The sequence below is a fragment of the Anser brachyrhynchus genome (genome assembly GCF_964034855.1).
Source record: "Anser brachyrhynchus genome assembly, contig: SCAFFOLD_263, whole genome shotgun sequence".
Lineage (NCBI taxonomy): Eukaryota > Metazoa > Chordata > Aves > Anseriformes > Anatidae > Anser > Anser brachyrhynchus.
In genome coordinates, this window is record NW_027663817.1 from 50,001 (window position 1) to 72,500 (window position 22,500).

At 52.6% G+C, this 22,500-nt stretch overlaps 2 protein-coding genes across 2 annotated transcripts in view; both read left to right on the forward strand.

Moving 5' to 3' along the window:
- LOC308186784 (uncharacterized protein) overlaps positions 1 to 17,369 on the forward strand; it is a 33,372-nt gene extending 16,003 nt beyond the window's left edge. The window contains exon 3 of the mRNA XM_080608954.1: positions 16,200 to 17,369. The gene's annotated coding sequence lies outside the window, so the exon portion shown is untranslated. The remainder of the gene's footprint in view (positions 1 to 16,199) is intronic.
- Positions 1 to 22,500, forward strand: part of LOC308186786 (uncharacterized protein) — a gene marked incomplete at its 5' end in the record, with an annotated part of 130,094 nt that overhangs the window by 13,172 nt on the left and 94,422 nt on the right. The gene's annotated exons all lie outside the window — the stretch shown is intronic.

Below are 22,500 nucleotides of genomic sequence, written 5' to 3' on the forward strand. Positions count from 1 at the left end.
CGGGGACGCGCCGCGCGGCTCTCTCGCTTTCTTGCTCTCCCCTCGCGCTTTCCGCATCGCTTGCCACCCCCCGCCGGCTTGCTGCTCGCGGCCGGCACCCGCCGGGCCCCGGACCGACGCCGGCACCAGCGCCTCGCGCAACGCTCACGGACCCCTGCGGCTCGCGGGGCCGCTCGGCCGTCACACAGCCGGCTTCGGACGGAAAAGCCCCTTCGTTCGGCGCCGAGAACGACGGCCCGCGAGCGAGCGGGGCACGCGCCCTAAACGCCGCCGCCGCCGCCGCTCCCGCCCCGAGCGAGGCAGCGCCTCACCTGCGACGGGAAGCGAGCCGGAGAGGAGGCCGCCCGTGCCCGAACACCGGACGCCGCCGCGGCTCCCCCGGGACAGGGGAGCGCGGAAGAGCCGGCCCGCCGGGGGCCCTCTCCGACGCGACCCGAACGGCCTCATCGATCGCAAGAAAAACAGCGAACAGCGTCGCGTGCGGGCGGGTGTGCGGGAGCAACGTCCGCGAGAGGTGCTCGCGCCGACCCGAACATCGGTCCTGGCAAGAGCCGACCCGCCGGGGAGCCTCTCCGACGTGCCCGGGGAACGCCTCGGCGGGCGCTGCGTGCGGGTGAGGTGAGGTGCATCGTCGGCAAGCGGAGGCGCCGCCGCCTCGGCCGTGCCAATCCGCGCCGCCCGGTCCCCCCTTCGCCTTCCGAGCCTCCGGGACCGGTGAAAGCCGCCGGGGACGCCCCCGGACGCTCAGCGTTCGTGCGCCGGCGGACCACCCGCCGGCTTCCCGCCGCTTTTCTCCACAGCTCTTTCTTTTCCCAGCGACTCGCGCGCGCGAGACCGCTTCTCGCTGCCCGGCGGGGCGAGGGGGGGGGCGGGAGGGAGTCGGCAGGCAGCTAAGGTTGACCAGTCGACAGAACCGACCCCCGAGCCCACGCCGCCACCGACGCCGCGCGACCCCTTTTCGTGCGCCGGCTCCCCCAGCCGCAAGTGCTCGCTCAGCACCGCTTCAGGAGCAGAGTCCCCGCTCTCTCCTATAGACGGACACAAAAGTCACCGCCCCCGAAAAGCTCCAAGACCTTTTCAAGAGTCCCGCAGCGAGGCACCCGAGAGCAACCGACTTTTACCTCGACGTAACTGGAGGCAGAAAGAAACAGCGACGCCTACGACACCTTCCGAGCCGTCTCACGACCTACTCATCTACCGCTAGCCCCACGGCACGCCGCCGTCCCGTCCGAGTCAGGGTAGACGTGGCCGCCGTTCCCACAGCCCGACCGTCAGCGACCTCCTCCAGGCGGGCAGACGGGGCGCCCTCGGTAGGACACGGGTAGACCAGGCGGCCACAGGGGGACACGGTACACCTCCCGACCGCGGGAGGACACGGGGAGACCCGCCGGCCGGGAGCGAACGCCGTCGGTCTGCCTTCCTTCGCTTTTCGCACGGGCCGTTCCGGCCCTTTTCGGAACTTTTCGGGCCTTTTCGGACCTTTCCGGCGCTTTTCGATGCTTTTCGCGTGGACGGACCCACTCGGGAACCGCGCGACCGACCGACAGACGGATGCCTTCGGACGCGCGCGCGCGCGCGCGCGCCCGTCGGTGCCGGGCAGACCCCGACGCCGTTCTCGCGGCCGGCCCCGCTGCAGCGACCCCTACAGGTCGCCACGGGCTACGCAAACATGGCGACCGCGGCCGGGTAGACCTGGCGGCCGCGGGAGGACACGGGTACGTCAGGCGGCCGCGAGGGGGCGCGGGGGGACCCGGTAGACCTGGCGGCCGCAGGAGAACACGGGGAGACTAGGCGGCCACAGGAGGACGCGGCACACCCGGCGACCGCAGGAGGACACCGGCAGACCCGCCGGCCGGGACCGAACGCCGTCGGTCGGTCTGCCTTCCTTCGCTTTTCGTACGGGCCGTTCCGGCCCTTTTCGGCCCTTTTCGGACCTTTTCGGCCCTTTCCGGCGCTATTCGGTGCTTTTCGCGTGGACGGACCCACTCGGGAACCGCGCGACCGACCGACAGACGGATGCCTTTGGACGTGCGCGCGCGCGTCCCTCGGTGCCGGGCAGACCCCGACGCCGTTCTCGCGGCCGGCCCCGCTGCAGCGACCCCTACAGGTCGCCACGGGCTATGCAAACACGGCGACCGCATAGACCCGGCGGCCGCAGGAGGACACGGGGAGACTAGGCGGCCACAGGAGGACGCGGTACACCCGGCAACCGCAGGAGGACACCGGCAGACCCGCCGGCCGGGACCGAACGCCGTCGGTCGGTCTGCCTTCCTTCGCTTTTCGTACAGGCCGTTCCGGCCCTTTTCGGACCTTTTCGGGCCTTTTCGCACCTTTCCGGCACTTTTCGGTGCTTTTCGCCTGGGCGGACCCACTCGGGAATCGCTTGACCGACCGACCGACCGACGGACGCCTTTGGACATGCGCGCGCATGCGTCCTTCGGCTTCCGGGTAGACCCGGACGCCGTTCTCGGCCAGGCGTTTGCCTCTGACGTCAGAGCGACGGGCGGCCCGAGGCAACCGGGGGCCGCGGCCGCGAGCTCGCCTTCTCGAACACCCGCCTCCCCGTAGCCCGGCTACCGGCCCCTATTCGCCTGGGGCGGGTTGGGCTGGGGGGGAGCGACTTTGCACCACGCTAAGCAACTACACGTTTCGTTTTCACAGCACTGTTTTGCTTCGATATGCTTCTCCTGCCACTGCTACGCGTTGCTTTTCCTGACCCTGCTTGACTCTGCTTTTCCTGATAAGGCTTTCTTTTCCTTCCGAGGCTTTCCTTCGTCTCGCATTTCTTCCCTTTGCACTGCCGACCGTACCCGGCATGAGGGCCCTGCGGTCTTTGCCCCGCAGACGCCGGGAACCGGCAGGAGGGCTGGCCGCCAGCTCCTTGCATTTGCTTCGCTTCTCTTTGTTTCTCCTTGCTTTGCTTTGCTTTGCTCTGCTCTTCCGGGCACAGTTTTGCTTTTCCTTCTCTGCGTTCCTCTGCTGTTCTCGCCCCTGCTTTGCTTTCCTTTGCCTCAGATTGCTTTGCCTCAGATTGCTTTGCTTTTTTGTTGTTGTTGTTGTTGTTTCTTTTTTTCTTCTTCTTCTTTTTTTTTTTTTTTGTTAATATAGATACATATTCATTTTATTGCTTTGTTTTATTTTTGGACCTTTTGGCTTTGGTTTTCCTGGCCGCGCTTTGCTTTGCCTGGCCCTGCTTGTCATTTCTTTTCATTATGCCGCATTCTTTTCCCTAGCAGGGCTTTGCTTTGCCTTGCTCGGCTTTCCTCTTCATTTCTCTGCTCTCCTGTGCTGCGCTAGGCTTCCTTTGCAGACCGTCCCGACGATTTTGCCGATGAGGCGATCGGTATATTTCGGAACGCATAAACCCTCAGACACACAGCTGGGCCTCCCCGCAGCCCGGACACTGTCCCCTCGCAACTCGAGGGTGGGGGCAGCAGGCCCGGCCACCCGACATGGTCAGTTCTGTGGCCCCAGCCGTGTGGCCTGCCGCTAGGCGGTCCCCACTGCTCCCCGTCTGGGGACGGCGTTGGGTGAGGTTTTGAACGACGATCAGTAACTACATGATTCCCACAACTACATTGGATGGAAGGCAACAATCAATAAATAAATAAATAAATAAAGATAAAACCAGGTAAAGCAAGACATGGTTCTTGCCCGCTGTCACGGCGGACTATGAGGTGTCAGGGAGGCCGGGGAGCGGGCGAGCAGGGTACAGCCATGTTGTGGTTTAGCCCGGCTGGCAGCTAAACACCACACAGCCGTTCGCTCACCCTCCCCCCTCCCTCTCTGGGATGGGGGAGAGAAACGGGAAAGTGAAGCCGGTGAGTTGAGATAAAGACAGTTTATTAAGACAGGAATATAAAAATATAAGGAATATAAGGAATATAATAATAACAATAATAATAACAATAGTGATAATGATAATAGTATTAACAATAATAATGTGTAAGAAAACAAGTGATGCACAATGCAATTGCTCACCACCCGCTGACCGATGCCCAGCCTATTCCCGAGCAGCCGGCCCCCCCACCCCGGCCAGCCACCCCTATATATTGTTTAGCCATCCGAGTCTGGCCGCCAGCTCTACCCGGCATGAGGGCCCTGCGGTCTTTGCCCCGCAGACACTGGGAACCGGCAGGAGGGCTGGCCGCCAGCTCCTTACATGTGCTTCGCTTCTCTTTGTTTTTCCTTGCTCTGCTTTGCTTTGCTCTGCTCTGCTCTTCCGGGCACACTTTTGCTTTTCCTTCTCTACTTTGCTCTGCTGTTCTTGCCCCTGCTTTGCTTTGCTTTGCCTCAGATTGCTTTGCTTTGCTTTGTTTGCTCTGTCTTTCCTGGCAATGCTTTACTTTTCCTCGTGCTACTTCGCTTTGCTTTGCTTTGCCTTGCTCTGCTTTGCCTCCACTGGCCATGTTTTCTTTTGCTTTTTCAGGCCACGCTTTCCTTTGTCTTGCTTCGCTTTGTATTCCTGCCACGGCTTTGCTTTACCTTCTCTGCTCTGCTTTGCTTTTCCTACCCCTACTCTGCTTTGCCTTGCTTCCTCAAACTGCTTTCTTCCTTTTGCTCTACATTTCCTGGCACTGCTTTCCTTTTCGTTGTGCTACTTCACTTTGCTTTGCTCTGCCTTGCACTGCTTTGCCTTTCCTGGACACGCTTTACTTTGCTTTTCCTGGCCCTGCTTTGCTTGGGTTTTTTTTTGCCTTTTTTTTTTTTTTTTTTACTTTAGATATATATTCATTGCATTGCTTTGTTTTATTTCTGGACCTTTTTACTTTGGTTTTCCTGGCCGCGCTTTGCTTTTCCTGACCCTGCATTTTCGGGCCATGCTTTCCTTTGTCTTGCTTCGCTTTGTATTCCTGGCACCTCTTGGTTTTACTTTCTCTGCTCTGCTTTGCTTTTCCTACCCCTGCTGTGCTTTGCCTTGCCTCAAACTGCTTTCTTTACTTTGCTCTACGTTTCCTGGCCCTGCTGGGACTTTCCTTGTACGAGTTTGCACTGCTTTGCTTTGCCTTGCTCTGCTTTGCCTTTCCTGGCCGTGCTTTTTCAGGCCACGCTTTCCTTTGTCTTGCTTCGCTTCGTATTCCTGGCACCTCTTGGTTTTACTTTCTCTGCTCTGCTTTGCTTTTCCTACCCCTGCTCTGCTTTGCCTCGCCTCAAACTGCTTTCTTTACTTTGCTCTACCTTTCCTGGCACTGCTGGGACTTTCCTTGTACGAGTTTGCACTGCTTCGCTTTGCCACGCTCTGCGTCGCCTTTCCTGACCATGCTTTTTCAGGCCATGCTTTCCTTTGTTTTGCTTCGCTTTGTATTCCTGCCACGGCTTTGCTTTACCTTCTCTGCTCTGCTTTGCTTTTCCTACCCCTGCTGTGCTTAGCCTCGCCTCAAACTGCTTTCTTTACTTTGCTCTACGTTTCCTGGCACTGCTGGGACTTTCCTTGTACGAGTTTGCACTGCTTTGCTTTGCCTTGCTCTGCGTTGCCTTTCCTGGCCGTGCTTTTTCCGGCCACGCTTTCCTTTGTTTTGCTTTGCTTTTTATTCCAGGCACCTCTTGGTTTTACTTTCTCTGCTCTGCTCTGCTTTTCCTACCCCTGCTGTGCTTTGCCTTGCCTCAAACTGCTTTCGTAACTTTGCTCTACGTTTCCTGGCACTGCTGGGACTTTCCTTGTACAGGTTTGCACTGCTTTGCTTTGCCTTGCTCTGCTTTGCCTTTCCTGGCCATGCTTTTTCAGGCCATGCTTTCCTTTGTTTTGCTTCGCTTTGTATTCCTGCCACGGCTTTGCTTTACCTTCTCTGCTCTGCTTTGCTTTTCCTACCCCTGCTGTGCTTTGCCTCGCCTCAAACTGCTTTCGTTACTTTGCTCTACGTTTCCTGGCACTGCTGGGACTTTCCTTGTACGAGTTTGCACTGCTTCGCTTTGCCTTGCTCTGCGTTGCCTTTCCTGACCATGCTTTTTCAGGCCATGCTTTCCCTTGTCTTGCTTCGCTTTGTTTTCCTGCCAAGGCTTTGCTTTACCTTCTCTGCTCTGCTTTGCTTTTCCTACCCCTGCTGTGCTTTGCCTCGCCTCAAACTGCTCTCTTTACTCTGCTCTACGTTTCCTGGCACTGCTGGGACTTTCCTTGTACGAGTTTGCACTGCTTTGCTCTGCCTTGCTCGGCTTTCCTCTTCATTTCTCTGCTCTCCTGTGCTGCGCTAGGCTTCCTTTGCAGACCGTCCCGACGATTTTGCCGATGAGGCGATCGGTATATTTCGGAACGCATAAACCCTCAGACACACAGCTGGGCCTCCCCGCAGCCCGGACACTGTCCCCTCGCAACTCGAGGGTGGGGGCAGCAGGCCCGGCCACCCGACATGGTCAGTTCTGTGGCCCCAGCCGTGTGGCCTGCCGCTAGGCGGTCCCCACTGCTGCCCGTCTGGGGACGGTGTTGGGTGAGGTTTTGAACGACGATCAGTAACTACATGATTCCCACAACTACATTGGATGGAAGGCAACAATCAATAAATAAATAAATAAATAAAGATAAAACCAGGTAAAGCAAGACATGGTTCTTGCCCACTGTCACGGCGGACTAAGAGGTGTCAGGGAGCCCGGGGAGCGGGCGAGCAGGGTACAGCCACCGTCCGAGTCTGGCCGCCAGCTCTACCCGGCATGAGGGCCCTGCGGTCTTTGCCCCGCAGACACTGGGAACCGTCAGGAGGGCTGGCCGCCAGCTCCTTACATTTGCTTCGCTTCTCTTTCTTTTTCCTTGCTCTGCTTTGCTCTGCTCTGCTCTTCCGGGCACACTTTTGCTTTTCCTTCTCTACTTTCCTCTGCTTTTCTTGCCCCTGCTTTGCTTTGCTTTGCCTCAGATTGCTTTGCTTTGCTTTGTTTGCTCTGTCTTTCCTGGCACTGCTTTGCTTTTCCTTGTGCTACTTCACTTTGCTTTGCTCTGCCTTGCACTGCTTTGCCTTTCCTGGACACGCTTTACTTTGCTTTTCCTGGCCCTGCTTTGCTTGTTGTCTTTTTTGCCTTTTTTTTTATTTTATTTTTTTTTTTTACTTTAGATACATATTCATTGCATTGCTTTGTTTTATTTTTGGACCTTTTTGCTTTGGTTTTCCTCGCCGTGCTTTGCTTTTCCTGGCCATGCTTTTTCAGGCCACGCTTTCCTTTGTCTTGCTCTGCTTTTATTCCTGGCACCTCTTGGTTTTACTTTCTCTGCTCTGCTTTGCTTTTCCTACCCCTGCTGTGCTTTGCCTCGCCTCAAACTGCTTTCGTTACTTTGCTCTACGTTTCCTGGCACTGCTGGGACTTTCCTTGTACAAGCTTGCACTGCTTCGCTTTGCCTTGCTCTGCGTTGCCTTTCCTGACCATGCTTTTTCAGGCCATGCTTTCCCTTGTCTTGCTTCGCTTTGTTTTCCTGCCACGGCTTTGCTTTACCTTCTCTGCTCTGCTTTGCTTTTCCTACCCCTTCTGTGCTTTGCCTCGCCTCAAACTGCTCTCTTTACTCTGCTCTACGTTTCCTGGCACTGCTGGGACTTTCCTTGTATGAGTTTGCACTGCTTTGCTTTGCGTTGCTCGGCTTTCCTCTTCATTTCTCTGCTCTCCTGTGCTGCGCTAGGCTTCCTTTGCAGACCGTCCCGACGATTTTGCCGATGAGGCTATCGGTATATTTCGGAACGCATAAACCCTCAGACACACAGCTGGGCCTCCCCGCAGCCCGGACACTGTCCCCTCGCAACTCGAGGGTGGGGGCAGCAGGCCCGGCCACCCGACATGGTCAGTTCTGTGGCCCCAGCCGTGTGGCCTGCCGCTAGGCGGGCCCCACTGCTATTCGTCTGGGGACGGCGTTGGGTGAGGTTTTCAACGACGGTAAGTAACTACATGATTCCCACAACTACATTGGATGGAAGGCAACAGTAAATAAATAAATAAAGAAAGAAAGAAAGAAAGAAAGAAAGAAAGAAAGAAAGAAAGAAATAAAGATAAAACCAGGTAAAGCAAGACATGGTTCTTGCCCGCTGTCACGGCGGACTAAGAGGTGTCAGGGAGGCCGGGGAGCGGGCGAGCAGGGTACAGCCACCGTCCGAGTCTGGCCGCCAGCTCTACCCGGCATGAGGGCCCTGCGGTCTTTGCCCCGCAGACACTGGGAACCGGCAGGAGGGCTGGCCGCCAGCTCCTTACATGTGCTTCGCTTCTCTTTGTTTTTCCTTGCTCTGCTTTGCTTTGCTCTGCTCTGCTCTTCCGGGCACACTTTTGCTTTTCCTTCTCTACTTTCCTCCGCTGTTCCTGCCCCTGCTTTGCTTTGCTTTGCCTCAGATTGCTTTGCTTTGCTTTGTTTGCTTTGTCTTTCCTGGCAATGTTATGCTTTTCCTCGTGCTACTTCGCTTTGCTTTGCTTTGCTTTGCCTTGCTCTAGTTTGCCTCCACTGGCCATGTTTTCTTTTGCTTTTTCAGGCCACGCTTTCCTTTGTTTTGCTTTGCTTTGTATTCCTGCCACGGCTTTGCTTTACCTTCTCTGCTCTGCTTTGCTTTTCCTACCCCTGCTGTGCTTTGCCTTGCCTCAAACTGCTTTCGTTAGTTTGCTCTACCTTTCCTGGCACTGCTGGGACTTTCCTTGTACGAGTTTGCACTGCTTTGCTTTGCCTTGCTCTGCGTTGCCTTTCCTGGCCATGCTTTTTCAGGCCATGCTTTCCTTTGTTTTCCTTTGCTTCGTATTCCTGGCACCTCTTGGTTTTACCTTCTCTGCTCTGCTTTGCTTTTCCTACCCCTGCTGTGCTTTGCCTCGCCTCAAACTGCTTTCTTTACTTTGCTCTACCTTTCCTGGCACTGCTGGGACTTTCCTTGTACGAGTTTGCACTGCTTTGCTTTGCCTTGCTCTGCGTTGCCTTTCCTGGCCATGCTTTTTCAGGCCATGCTTTCCTTTGTTTTCCTTTGCTTCGTATTCCTGGCGCCTCTTGGTCTTACCTTCTCTGCTCTGCTTTGCTTTTCCTACCCCTGCTGTGCTTTGCCTCGCCTCAAACTGCTTTCTTTACTTTGCTCTACCTTTCCTGGCACTGCTGGGACTTTCCTTGTACGAGTTTGCACTGCTTTGCTTTGCCTTGCTCTGCTTTGCCTCCACTGGCCGTGTTTTCTTTTGCTTTTTCAGGCCACGCTTTCCTTTGTCTTGCTTCGCTTCGCTTTGTATTCCTGGCACCTCTAGGTTTTACTTTCTCTGCTCTGCTTTGCCTTGCCTCCAACTGCTTTTGTTACTTTGCTCTACCTTTCCTGGCCCTGCTGGGACTTTCCTTGTACGAGTTTGCACTGCTTTGCTTTGCCTTGCTCTGCTTTGCCTTTCCTGTCCGTGCTTTTTCAGGCCACGCTTTCCTTTGTTTTGCTTTGCTTTTTATTCCAGGCACCTCTTGGTTTTACTTTCTCTGCTCTGCTCTGCTTTTCCTACCCCTGCTGTGCTTTGCCTTGCCTCCTCAAACTGCTTTCTTTCTTTTGCTCTACATTTCCTGGCCCTGCTTTGCTTTTCCCTGTGCTACTTTCCTTTGCTTTGCTCTGCCTTGCACCGCTTTGCCTTTCCTGGACACGCTTTTCTTTGCTTTTCCTGGCCCTGCTTTGCTTGGTCTTTTTTTTGCGTTTTTTTGTTTTCTTTGTTTGTTTGTTTGTTTGTTTTATTTTAGTATAGATACATTTTCATTGCATTGCTTTGTTTTATTTTTGGACCTTTTTGCTTTGGTTTTCCTGGCCACGCTTTGCTTTTCCTGGCCATGCTTTTTCAGGCCATGCTTTCCTTTGTTTTGCTTTGCTTCGTATTCCTGCCACGACTTTGCTTTACCTTTTCTGCTCTGCTTTGCTTTTCCTACCCCTGTTGTGCTTTGTCTCGCCTCAAACTGCTTTCTTTCTTTTGCTCTACATTTCCTGGCCCTGCTTTGCTTTTCCTTGTGCTACTTTCCTTTGCTCTGCTCTGCCTTGCACCGCTTTGCCTTTCCTGGACACGCTTTTCTTTGCTTTTCCTGGCCCTGCTTTGCTTGGTCTTTTTTTTGCGTTTTTTTGTTTTGTTTGTTTGTTTCTTTGTTTGTTTTATTTTAGTATAGATACATTTTCATTGCATTGCTTTGTTTTATTTTTGGACCTTTTTGCTTTGGTTTTCCTGGCCACGCTTTGCTTTTCCTGGCCATGCTTTTTCAGGCCATGCTTTCCTTTGTTTTGCTTTGCTTCGTATTCCTGCCACGACTTTGCTTTGCCTTCTCTGCTCTGCTTTGCTTTTCCTACCCCTGTTGTGCTTTGTCTTGCCTCAAACTGCTTTCTTTACTTTGCTCTACGTTTCCTGGCCCTGCTGGGACTTTCCTTGTACGAGTTTGCACTGCTTTGCTTTGCCTTGCTCTGCGTTGCCTTTCCTGGCCATGCTTTTTCAGGCCATGCTTTCCTTTGTTTTGCTTTGCTTCGTATTCCTGCCACGACTTTGCTTTACCTTCTCTGCTCTGCTTTGCTTTTCCTACCCCTGTTGTGCTTTGTCTCGCCTCAAACTGCTTTCTTTACTTTGCTCTACCTTTCCTGGCACTGCTGGGACTTTCCTTGTACAAGTTTGCACTGCTTTGCTTTGCCTTGCTCGGCTTTCCTCTTCATTGCTCTGCTGTCCTGTGTTGCTCTAGGCTTCCTTTGCAGACCGTCCCGACGATTTTGCCAATGAGGCTCTCGGTATATTTAGGAACGCATAAACCCTCAGACACACAGCTGGGCCTCCCCGCAGCCCGGACACTGTCCCCTTGCAACTCGAGGGTGGGGGCAGCAGGCCCGGCCACCCGACATGGTCAGTTCTGTGGCCCCAGCCGTGTGGCCTGCCGCTAGGCGGTCCCCACTGCTCCCCGTCTGGGGACGGTGTTGGGTGAGGTTTTGAACGACGATCAGTAACTAGATGATTCCCACAACTACAGTGGATGGAAGGCAACAATCAATAAATAAATAAATAAATAAATAAATAAATAAAGATAAAACCAGGTAAAGCAAGACATGGTTCTTGCCCGCTGTCACGGCGGACTATGAGGTGTCAGGGAGGCCGGGGAGCGGGCGAGCAGGGTACAGCCACCGTCCGAGTCTGGCCGCCAGCTCTACCCGGCATGAGGGCCCTGCGGTCTTTGCCCCGCAGACACTGGGAACCGGCAGGAGGGCTGGCCGCCAGCTCCTTACATTTGCTTCGCTTCTCTTTCTTTTTCCTTGCTCTGCTTTGCTTTGCTCTGCTCTGCTCTTCCGGGCACACTTTTGCTTTTCCTTCTCTACTTTCCTCTGCTGTTCTTGCCCCTGCTTTGCTCTGCTTTGCCTCAGATTGCTTTGCTTTGCTTTGTTTGCTTTGTCTTTCCTGGCAATGCTTTGCTTTTCCTCGTGCTAATTTGCTTTGCTTTGCTTTGCCTTGCTCTGCTTTGCCTCCACTGGCCATGTTTTCTTTTGCTTTTTCAGGCCACGCTTTCTTTTGTCTTGCTTTGCTTCGCTTCGTATTCCTGGCACCTCTTGGTTTTACCTTCTCTGCTCTGCTTTGCTTTTCCTACCCCTGCTGTGCTTTGCCTTGCCTCCTCAAACTGCTTTTGTTACGTTGCTCTACCTTTCCTGGCACTGCTGGGACTTTCCTTGTACGAGTTTGCACTGCTTTGCTTTGCCTTGCTCTGCGTTGCCTTTCCTGGCCATGCTTTTTCAGGCCATGCTTTCCTTTGTTTTCCTTTGCTTCGTATGCCTGTCACCTCTTGGTTTTACTTTCTCTGCTCTGCTTTGCTTTTCCTACCCCTGCTGTGCTTTGCCTCGCCTCAAACTGCTTTCTTTACTTTGCTCTACGTTTCCTGGCACTGCTGGGACTTTCCTTGTACGAGTTTGCACTGCTTTGCTTTGCCTTGCTCTGCGTTGCCTTTCCTGGCCATGCTTTTTCAGGCCACGCTTTCCTTTGTCTTGCTTTGCTTCGTATTCCTGGCACCTCTTGGTTTTACCTTCTCTGCTCTGCTTTGCTTTTCCTACCCCTGCTGTGCTTTGCCTCGCCTCAAACTGCTTTCTTTACTTTGCTCTACGTTTCCTGGCACTGCTGGGACTTTCCTTGTACGAGTTCGCACTGCTTTGCTCTGCCTTGCTCTGCTTTGCCTTTCCTGGCCATGCTTTTTCAGGCCATGCTTTCCTTTGTTTTGCTTTGCTTTGTATTCCTGGCACTGCTTTCCTTTTCCTTCTCTACGTTGCTTTCTTTTCCTACCCCTGCTGTGCTTTGCCTTGCCTCCTCAAACTGCTTTCTTTCTTTTGCTCTACATTTCCTGGCACTGCTTTGCTTTTCCTTGTGCTACTTTCCTTTCCTTTGCTCTGCCTTGCAATGCTTTGCCTTTCCTGGACACGCTTTACTTTGCTTTTCCTGGCCCTGCTTTGCTTGTTGGTTTTTTTTGCCTTTTTTTTTTATTTTTTATTTTTTTTTTTTTACTTTAGATACATATTCATTGCATTGCTTTGTTTTATTTTTGGACCTTTTGGCTTTGGTTTTCCTCGCCGCGCTTTGCTTCTCCTGGCCATGCTTTTTCAGGCCACCCTTTCCTTTGTCTTGCTCTGCTTTTATTCCTGGCACATCTTGGTTTTACTTTCTCTGCTCTGCTTTGCTTTTCCTACCCCTGCTGTGCTTTGCCTCGCCTCAAACTGCTTTCTTTACTTTGCTCTACGGTTCCTGGCACTGCTGGGACATTCCTTGTACCAGTTTGCACTGCTTTGCTTTGCCTTGCTCGGCTTTCCTCTTCATTTCTCTGCTCTCCTGTGCTGCGCTAGGCTTCCTTTGCAGACCGTCCCGACGATTTTGCCGATGAGGCGATCGGTATATTTAGGAACGCATAAACCCTCAGACACACAGCTGGGCCTCCCCGCAGCCCGGACACTGTCCCCTCGCAACTCGAGGGTGGGGGCAGCAGGCCCGGCCACCCGACATGGTCAGTTCTGTGGCCCCAGCCGTGTGGCCTGCCGCTAGGCGGGCCCCACTGCTATTCGTCTGGGGACGGCGTTGGGTGAGGTTTTCAACGACGGTAAGTAACTACATGATTCCCACAACTACATTGGATGGAAGGCAACAATAAATAAATAAATAAATAAATAAATAAAGATAAAACCAGGTAAAGCAAGACATGGTTCTTGCCCGCTGTCACGGCGGACTATGAGGTGTCAGGGAGGCCGGGGAGCGGGCGAGCAGGGTACAGCCACCGTCCGAGTCTGGCCGCCAGCTCTACCCGGCATGAGGGCCCTGCGGTCTTTGCCCCGCAGACACTGGGAACCGGCAGGAGGGCTGGCCGCCAGCTCTTTCCATTTGCTTCGCTTCTCTTTCTTTTTCCTTGCTCTGCTTTGCTCTGCTCTGCTCTGCTCTTCCGGGCACACTTTTGGTTTTCCTTCTCTCCTTTCCTCTGCTGTTCCTGCCCCTGCTTTGCTCTGCTTTGCCTCAGATTGCTTTGCTTTGCTTTGTTTGCTTTGTCTTTCCTGGCAATGCTTTGCTTTTCCTCGTGCTACTTCGCTTTGCTTTGCTTTGCTTTGCCTTGCTCTAGTTTACCTCCAATGGCCATGTTTTCTTTTGCTTTTTCAGGCCACGCTTTCCTTTGTTTTGCTTTGCTTTGTATTCCTGCCACGGCTTTGCTTTACCTTCTCTGCTCTGCTTTGCTTTTCCTACCCCTGCTGTGCTTTGCCTTGCCTCCTCAAACTGCTTTCGTTACTTTGCTCTACCTTTCCTGGCACTGCTGGGACTTTCCTTGTACGAGTTTGCACTGCTTTGCTTTGCCTTGCTCGGCTTTCCTCTTCATTGCTCTGCTGTCCTGTGTTGCGCTAGGCTTCCTTTGCAGACTGTCCCGCCAATTTTGCCAATGAGGCTATCGGTATATTTAGGAACGCATAAACCCTCGGACACACAGCTGGGCCTCCCCGCAGCCCGGACACTGTCCCCTCGCAACTCGAGGGTGGGGGCAGCAGGCCCGGCCACCCGACATGGTCAGTCCTGTGGCCCCAGCCGTGTGGCCTGCCGCTAGGCGGTCCCCACTGCTCCCCGTCTGGGGACGGTGTTGGGTGAGGTTTTGAACGACGATCAGTAAATACATGATTCCCACAACTACAGTGGATGGAAGGCAAGAATAAATAAATAAATAAATGCAGGGAAAAAAAAAAAAAAAAACAGGTAAAGCAAGACATGGTTCTTGCCCGCTGTCACGGCGGACTATGAGGGTTCAGGGAGGCCGGGGAGCGGGCGAGCAGGGTACAGCCACCGTCCGAGTCTGGCCGCCAGCTCTACCCGGCATGAGGGCCCTGCGGTCTTTGCCCCGCAGACACTGGGAACCGGCAGGAGGGCTGGCCGCCAGCTCCTTACATTTGCTTCGCTTCTCTTTCTTTTTCCTTGCTCTGCTTTGCTTTGCTCTGCTCTTCTGGGCACACTTTTGGTTTTCCTTCTCTCCTTTCCTCTGCTGTTCTTGCCCCTGCTTTGCTTTGCTTTGCCTCAGATTGCTTTGCTTTGCTTTGTTTGCTTTGTCTTTCCTGGCAATGCTTTGCTTTTCCTCGTGCTACTTTGCTTCGCTTTCCTTTGCCTTGCTCTGCTTTTCTGGCTGTGCTTTGTTTGGTTTTGCTTTACTTTGCCTTCCCTCTTTGACACTGTTTTAGTTTTCCTCGTGCTGCCTTGCTTGCCCTTTCTCTGCTTTGCCTTCCCTGCGCATGCTTTCTTTTGCTTTTTCAGGCCACGCTTTCCTTTGTTTAGCTTTGCTTTTTATTCCTGGCACTGCTTCTCTTTTCCTTCTCTACGTTGCTTTGTTTTCCTACCCCCGCTGTGCTTCGCCTTGCCTCAATTTCTTTCTTTCCTTTGCTCTACCTTTCCTGGCCCTGCTTTGTTTTTGCTTGTGCTACTTTGCTCTGCTTTGCTTTGCCTTACTCTCATTTGCCTTTCCTGGCCATGCTTTGCTTTGCTTTTCTTACCCCTGCTTTTCTTTCCTTTTCTGGCCCTGCTTTGTTTTACTTTGCTTCACTTTGCCTTGAATTCCAGACAGTGCTTTGCTTTGTCTTGTGCTGCTTTGCTTTGTTTTGCATTGCTGTGCTTTGCATTCCCTGGCCCTCATTTTTGTTTTTCTTCCCCCTCCCCCCCCCCCCCAACCCCCCCCCCACCGCCCCCCCCCCCCCCCCCGGCCATGCTTTCCTTTGTTTTGCTTTGCTTTGTGTTCCTGGCTCTGCTATGCATTTCTTTGTGCTGTTTTGCTCTGCTTTGCTTTGCCTTGCTCTGCTTTGCCTTTCCTGGCCATGCTTTGCTTTGCTTTTTCTGGCCCTGCTTTGCTTTGTTGTTTTTTTTTTTCTTGTTTTTTTTTTTTTTTTTTTACCTTCTTTCCTTTGTTTTTTTCTGGCCGTGCTTTGCTTTTCCTTATGCCACTTTCTTTTCCCTAGCGGGGCTTTGCTTTGCCTTGCTCTGCTTTCCTCCGCATTGCTCTGCTCTGCTCTGCTTTGCTGCGCTAGGCTTCTTTTGCAGACCGTCCCACCGATTTTGCCGACGAGTCGATCGGTGTATTTAGGAACACGTAAACTCTCAGACGCACACCTTGACCTCCCCCCACCTCGGCGACTGTCCCCTCGGAACTGGCGGACGAGGGGACAGGGATCTGGCCACCGGGCCGGGTCTACTCTGTGGCCCCCGCTGTCCGGCGAGCCGCCAGGTGGGCCCCGTTGCTATTCGTCTGGGGAGGGTGGGGGTTGCGAACGACGCTAAGTAACTACGTGATTGCTAAAAGTAAAGGGGGAAACTGACAACGATTATTATTATTATTACTACTACTGTTTTTATTATGTTTTCGTTATATATATATTTACTCTTATTTAGTACTTTCTTTTGTAATAACTTTTAAGTAGTATATGTAATATTAAATATCTATCGATCGTTTATGTAACGATAAAAAGCTAAAGCAAACCGGCCGGGCAGCCAGCCACACCGAGTTGCACAGGTGGCAAGCTGCTCGTGACCGAGCGGGAGCCTCTTATGTCAGAGCGACCGGCGGCCGGAAGCAACCGGGGGCCGCTGCCACACCCTCGCCTTCTTGAACGCCCGCCTCCCCGTAACCCGGCAACGGGCCCCTTCCTATTCGTCTGGGGCGGGTGGGGGCTGCGATTTCGGACGACACTAAGGAACTACACGTTTCGTATTCACAGCACTGTTTTTCTTTGCTTGGCTTTTCCTGGCCCTGCTTGACTTTTCTTTGCCCGATAAGGCTTTCTTTTTCCTCGCAGGGTTTGCTTTGCTTTGCCTTGCTCTGCTTTGCCTTCCCTGGCCCTGCTACGTTTTGCTTCTTCCGGCCACGCTTTCCTTTGCTTAGCTTTGCTTCGTATTCCTGGCGCCGCTTTGCTTTTTCTTCTCTGCTTTGCTTTGCTTCTCCTACCCCTGCTGTGCTTCGCCTCGCCTCAAAGTCCTTTGCTTTGCCTTTCCTGGCCCTGCTTTGCTTTTCCTCGCGCTACTTTGCTTTGCCTTGGTCTGCTTTGCTTTTCCTTGCCGTGCTTTGTTTTGTTTTGCTCTGCTTTGTATTCACCGCATCGCCTTGCTTTTCTTGGCCCTGCATTTTTTTTTATTTTTTTTTTTCTCTGTCCCTCTTCGTTTAGCTTTCCCTGGACCTGCTTTGCTTTGCTTTGCGTTCCTGGCACCTCTTTGCTTTTCGCGGACCTCCTTTGCTTGGGTTTTTCTCGCCCTTCTTTGTTTTGCTTTTCCCGGCCCTGCCTTGCTTTGTTTGGCTTTATTTCGTATTCATGACGCCGCTTTTCTTTTCCTGGACCTCCTTTGCTTGGGTTTTTCTCGCCCTTCTTTGTTTTGATTTCCTGGCCCTGCTTTGCTTTGTTTTTACTGACCCCGATTCGTTTTGCTTTTCCTGGCCCTGCTTGACTTTTCTTTGCCCGATAAGGCTTTCTTTTTCCTCGCAGGGTTTGCTTTGCTTTGCCTTGCTCTGCTTTGCCTTCCCTGGCCCTGCTACGTTTCGCTTCTTCCGGCCACGCTTTCCTTTGCTTAGCTTTGCTTCGTATTCCTGGCGCCGCTTTGCTTTTTCTTCTCTGCTTTGCTTTGCTTCTCCTACCCCTGCTGTGCTTCGCCTCGCCTCAAAGTCCTTTGCTTTGCCTTTCCTGGCCCTGCTTTGTTTTTCCTTGTGCTACTTTGCTCTGCTTTGCTTTGCCTTACTGTCATTTGCCTTTCCTGGCCATGCTTTGCTTTGCTTTTCTTACCCCTGCTTTTCTTTCCTTTTCTGGCCCTGCTTTCTTTTACTTTGCTTCACTTTGCCTTGAATTCCAGACAGTGCTTTGCTTTGTCTTGTGCTGCTTTGCTTTGTTTTGCATTGCTGTGCTTTGCATTCCCTGGCCCTCTTTTTTTTTTTCTTTCTTCGCCCCCCCCCCTTCTCCCCCCGCCCCGCCCCCCCCCCCCCCCCCCCCCCCGGCCATGCCTTCCTTTGTTTTGCTTTGCTTTGTGTTCCTGGCTCTGCTATGCATTTCTTTGTGCTGCTTTGCTCTGCTTTGCTTTGCCTTCCTCTGCATTCCCTGGCCCTCATTTTTTTTTTTTTTCTCCCCCCCCCACCCCGGCCATGCCTTCCTTTGTTTGCTTTGCTTTGTGTTCCTGGCTCTGCTATGTATTTCTTTGTGCTGCTTTGCTCTGCTTTGCCTTTCCTGGCCATGCTTTGCTTTGCTTTTTCTGGCCCTACTTTGCTTTGGTTTTTTTTTGTTTGTTTGTTTTTTGTTTTTTGTTTTTTGTTTTTTTTTTACCCTTTTTCCTTTGTTTTTTCTGGCCGTGCTTTGCTTTTCCTTATGCCACTTTCTTTTCCCTAGCGGGGCTTTGCTTTGCCTTGCTCTGCTTTCCTCCGCATTGCTCTGCTCTGCTCTGCTTTGCTGCGCTAGGCTTCTTTTGCAGACCGTCCCACCGATTTTGCCGACGAGTCGATCGGTGTATTTAGAAACACGTAAACCCTCAGACGCACACCTTGACCTCCCCCCACCTCGGCGACTGTCCCCTCGGAACTGGCGGACGAGGGGACAGGGATCTGGCCACCGGGCCGGGTCTATTCTGTGGCCCCCGCTGTCCGGCGAGCCGCCAGGTGGGCCCCGTTGCTATTCGTCTGGGGAGGGTGGGGGTTGCGAACGACGCTAAGTAACTACTCGATTCGTAAAAGTAAAGGGGGAAACTGACAACGATTATTATTACTACTACTCTTTTTATTATGTTTTCGTTATATATATATTTACTCTTATTTAGTACTTTCTTTTGTAATAACTTTTAAGTAGTATACGTAATATTAAATATCTATCGATCGTTTATATAACGATAAAAAGCTAAAGCAAACCGGCCGGGCAGCCAGCCACACCGAGTCGCACAGGTGGCGAGCTGCTCGTGACCGAGCGGGAGCCTCTTATGTCAGAGCGGCCGGCGGCCGGAAGCAACCGGGGGCCGCTGCCACACCCTCGCCTTCTTGAACGCCCGCCTCCCCGTAACCCGGCAACGGGCCCCTCCCTATTCGTCTGGGGCGGGTGGGGGGTGCGATTTCGGACGACACTAAGGAACTACACGTTTCGTATTCACAGCACTGTTTTTCTTTGCTTTGCTTTTCCTGGCCCTGCTTTGCTTTGCTTTGCATTCGTGGCACCGCTTTGTTTTTCCCGGCCCTGTTTTGCTTTGTTTTTACTGACCCCGATTCGTTTTGCTTTTCCTGGCCCTGCTTGACTTTTCTTTGCCCGATAAGGCTTTCTTTTTCCTCGCAGGGTTTGCTTTGCTTTGCCTTGCTCTGCTTTGCCTTCCCTGGCCCTGCTACGTTTCGCTTCTTCCGGCCACGCTTTCCTTTGCTTAGCTTTGCTTCGTATTCCTGGCGCCGCTTTGCTTTTTCTTCTCTGCTTTGCTTTGCTTCTCCTACCCCTGCTGTGCTTCGCCTCGCCTCAAAGTCCTTTGCTTTGCCTTTCCTGGCCCTGCTTTGTTTTTCCTTGTGCTACTTTGCTCTGCTTTGCTTTGCCTTACTGTCATTTGCCTTTCCTGGCCATGCTTTGCTTTGCTTTTCTTACCCCTGCTTTTCTTTCCTTTTCTGGCCCTGCTTTCTTTTACTTTGCTTCACTTTGCCTTGAATTCCAGACAGTGCTTTGCTTTGTCTTGTGCTGCTTTGCTTTGTTTTGCATTGCTGTGCTTTGCATTCCCTGGCCCTCTTTTTTTTTTTCTTTCTTCGCCCCCCCCCCTTCTCCCCCCGCCCCGCCCCCCCCCCCCCCCCCCCCCCCCGGCCATGCCTTCCTTTGTTTTGCTTTGCTTTGTGTTCCTGGCTCTGCTATGCATTTCTTTGTGCTGCTTTGCTCTGCTTTGCTTTGCCTTCCTCTGCATTCCCTGGCCCTCATTTTTTTTTTTTTTCTCCCCCCCCCACCCCGGCCATGCCTTCCTTTGTTTGCTTTGCTTTGTGTTCCTGGCTCTGCTATGTATTTCTTTGTGCTGCTTTGCTCTGCTTTGCCTTTCCTGGCCATGCTTTGCTTTGCTTTTTCTGGCCCTACTTTGCTTTGGTTTTTTTTTGTTTGTTTGTTTTTTGTTTTTTGTTTTTTGTTTTTTTTTTACCCTTTTTCCTTTGTTTTTTCTGGCCGTGCTTTGCTTTTCCTTATGCCACTTTCTTTTCCCTAGCGGGGCTTTGCTTTGCCTTGCTCTGCTTTCCTCCGCATTGCTCTGCTCTGCTCTGCTTTGCTGCGCTAGGCTTCTTTTGCAGACCGTCCCACCGATTTTGCCGACGAGTCGATCGGTGTATTTAGAAACACGTAAACCCTCAGACGCACACCTTGACCTCCCCCCACCTCGGCGACTGTCCCCTCGGAACTGGCGGACGAGGGGACAGGGATCTGGCCACCGGGCCGGGTCTATTCTGTGGCCCCCGCTGTCCGGCGAGCCGCCAGGTGGGCCCCGTTGCTATTCGTCTGGGGAGGGTGGGGGTTGCGAACGACGCTAAGTAACTACTCGATTCGTAAAAGTAAAGGGGGAAACTGACAACGATTATTATTACTACTACTCTTTTTATTATGTTTTCGTTATATATATATTTACTCTTATTTAGTACTTTCTTTTGTAATAACTTTTAAGTAGTATACGTAATATTAAATATCTATCGATCGTTTATATAACGATAAAAAGCTAAAGCAAACCGGCCGGGCAGCCAGCCACACCGAGTCGCACAGGTGGCGAGCTGCTCGTGACCGAGCGGGAGCCTCTTATGTCAGAGCGGCCGGCGGCCGGAAGCAACCGGGGGCCGCTGCCACACCCTCGCCTTCTTGAACGCCCGCCTCCCCGTAACCCGGCAACGGGCCCCTCCCTATTCGTCTGGGGCGGGTGGGGGGTGCGATTTCGGACGACACTAAGGAACTACACGTTTCGTATTCACAGCACTGTTTTTCTTTGCTTTGCTTTTCCTGGCCCTGCTTTGCTTTGCTTTGCATTCGTGGCACCGCTTTGTTTTTCCCGGCCCTGTTTTGCTTTGTTTTTACTGACCCCGATTCGTTTTGCTTTTCCTGGCCCTGCTTGACTTTTCTTTGCCCGATAAGGCTTTCTTTTTCCTCGCAGGGTTTGCTTTGCTTTGCCTTGCTCTGCTTTGCCTTCCCTGGCCCTGCTACGTTTTGCTTCTTCCGGCCACGCTTTCCTTTGCTTAGCTTTGCTTCGTATTCCTGGCGCCGCTTTGCTTTTTCTTCTCTGCTTTGCTTTGCTTCTCCTACCCCTGCTGTGCTTCGCCTCGCCTCAAAGTCCTTTGCTTTGCCTTTCCTGGCCCTGCTTTGCTTTTCCTCACGCTACTTTGCTTTGCCTTGGTCTGCTTTGCTTTTCCTTGCCGTGCTTTGTTTTGTTTTGCTCTGCTTTGTATTCACCGCATCGCCTTGCTTTCCTTGGTCCTGCATTTTTTTTTTTTTTTTCTCTGTCCCTCTTTGTTTAGCTTTCCCTGGACCTGCTTTGCTTTGCTTTGCGTTCCTGGCACCTCTTTGCTTTTCGCGGACCTCCTTTGCTTGGGTTTTTCTCGCCCTTCTTTGTTTTGCTTTTCCCGGCCCTGCCTTGCTTTGTTTGGCTTTATTTCGTATTCATGACGCCTCTTTTCTTTTCCTGGACCTCCTTTGCTTGGGTTTTTCTCGCCCTTCTTTGTTTTGCTTTTCCTGGCCCTGCTTTGCTCTGTTTGGCTTTACTTTGTGTTCAGGACGCCGCTTTTCTTTTCCTGGACCTCCTTTGCTTTGGTTTTTCTCGCCCCCTGCTTCGTTTTGCTTTTCCTGGCCCTCCTTGACTTTGCTTTTCTTCGTTCCGCTTTCTTTCCCCTAGCTAGCGGGGCTTTGCTCTGTCTCGCTCCGCTTTCCTCTGCAACGCTCTGCTCTGCTTTGCTGCGCTAGGCTTCCTTTGCGGACCGTCCCGCCGATTTTGCCGACGAGTCGATCGGTGTGTATTTACGAACGCATAAACCCTCGGACGACGCGCACCTTGGCCTCCCCGTAGCCCGGCGACTGTCCCCTCGCAACCGGAGGGTGGGGGCAGGAGGGCTGGCCACCCGGCACCGTCTGTTCCGCATTCCCCGCCGCTCTCTGGCGAGCGCGAGCCTCCAGGTGGGTCCCGCTGCTGCTATTCGGCTGGGAACGGTGTCGGGTGAGGTTTTCGAGGACGCTAAGCGACATCACGCGATTCCCCAAAGGACAAAAACTACCGCTTTGCTTTTCCCCTGTGCTGCTTTGCTTTGTTTTGCCTTGCTCTGCTTTGTCTTCCCTGGCCCTGTTTTGCTTTGCTTCTCCTGGCCCTTCTTTGCTTTGCTTCCCTTTGTCGCGCTTTGCTTCGCTTCGCTTCGCTTTGCTTTCCTTTTCCTCGCTTTGCTTTTCCTCGCTCTTCTCCGCTTTGCTTTCCCTGCGCTTGCTTCCATTTGCTTTCCTTAGCGCTGCTTATTTTGATTCGGTTTGTATCGCCGGCACCCATTTCCTTTGCTTTGCAGTCTTTGCTCTTCCTACTCTGCTTTGCTTTTCCTGGCGCTGTTTTTTCCTTTGCCGTTCCCTAGGCCTGATTTGCCACAAGGTTTTTCCTCGTAGAGCTTTGGTTTTTTTTTTTTTTTGCCTCGCTTTGCACCGCTCTGCTCCGCTTCGCCGTGCTAGCTAGCCCTTCTTTTGCGGACCGTCCCACCGATTTTGCCGATCGATGCGTTTACGCACACGTGAACGCTAGGTCACCTAATTTGGCCTCCCCGCAGCCCGCCAACCGTGCCTTTGGAGCTGGCGGGTGGGGGCGTGGGGGTCGGCCACCCAGCCGAGTCTATTCCACGACCCCTGCCGCCTGGCGAGCCGCCAGGTGAGCTCCACTGCTGTTCGCCTTGGGGGGGGGGGGGGGGGGGGGGGCGAGGTTTCGAAAGACGGTAAGTAATTTCTAAAGCCGCAGCGGAAAACAGGCAACATTAAGAATAATAATAATTATGACTATTATTATTATTATTATTATTATTAAATAATGGTGAAAATAATAATAATAATGATAATAATAATAATAAGTAATAATGAGTAATAATAATAATAATAAATAATAATAATAAAATAATAAAAA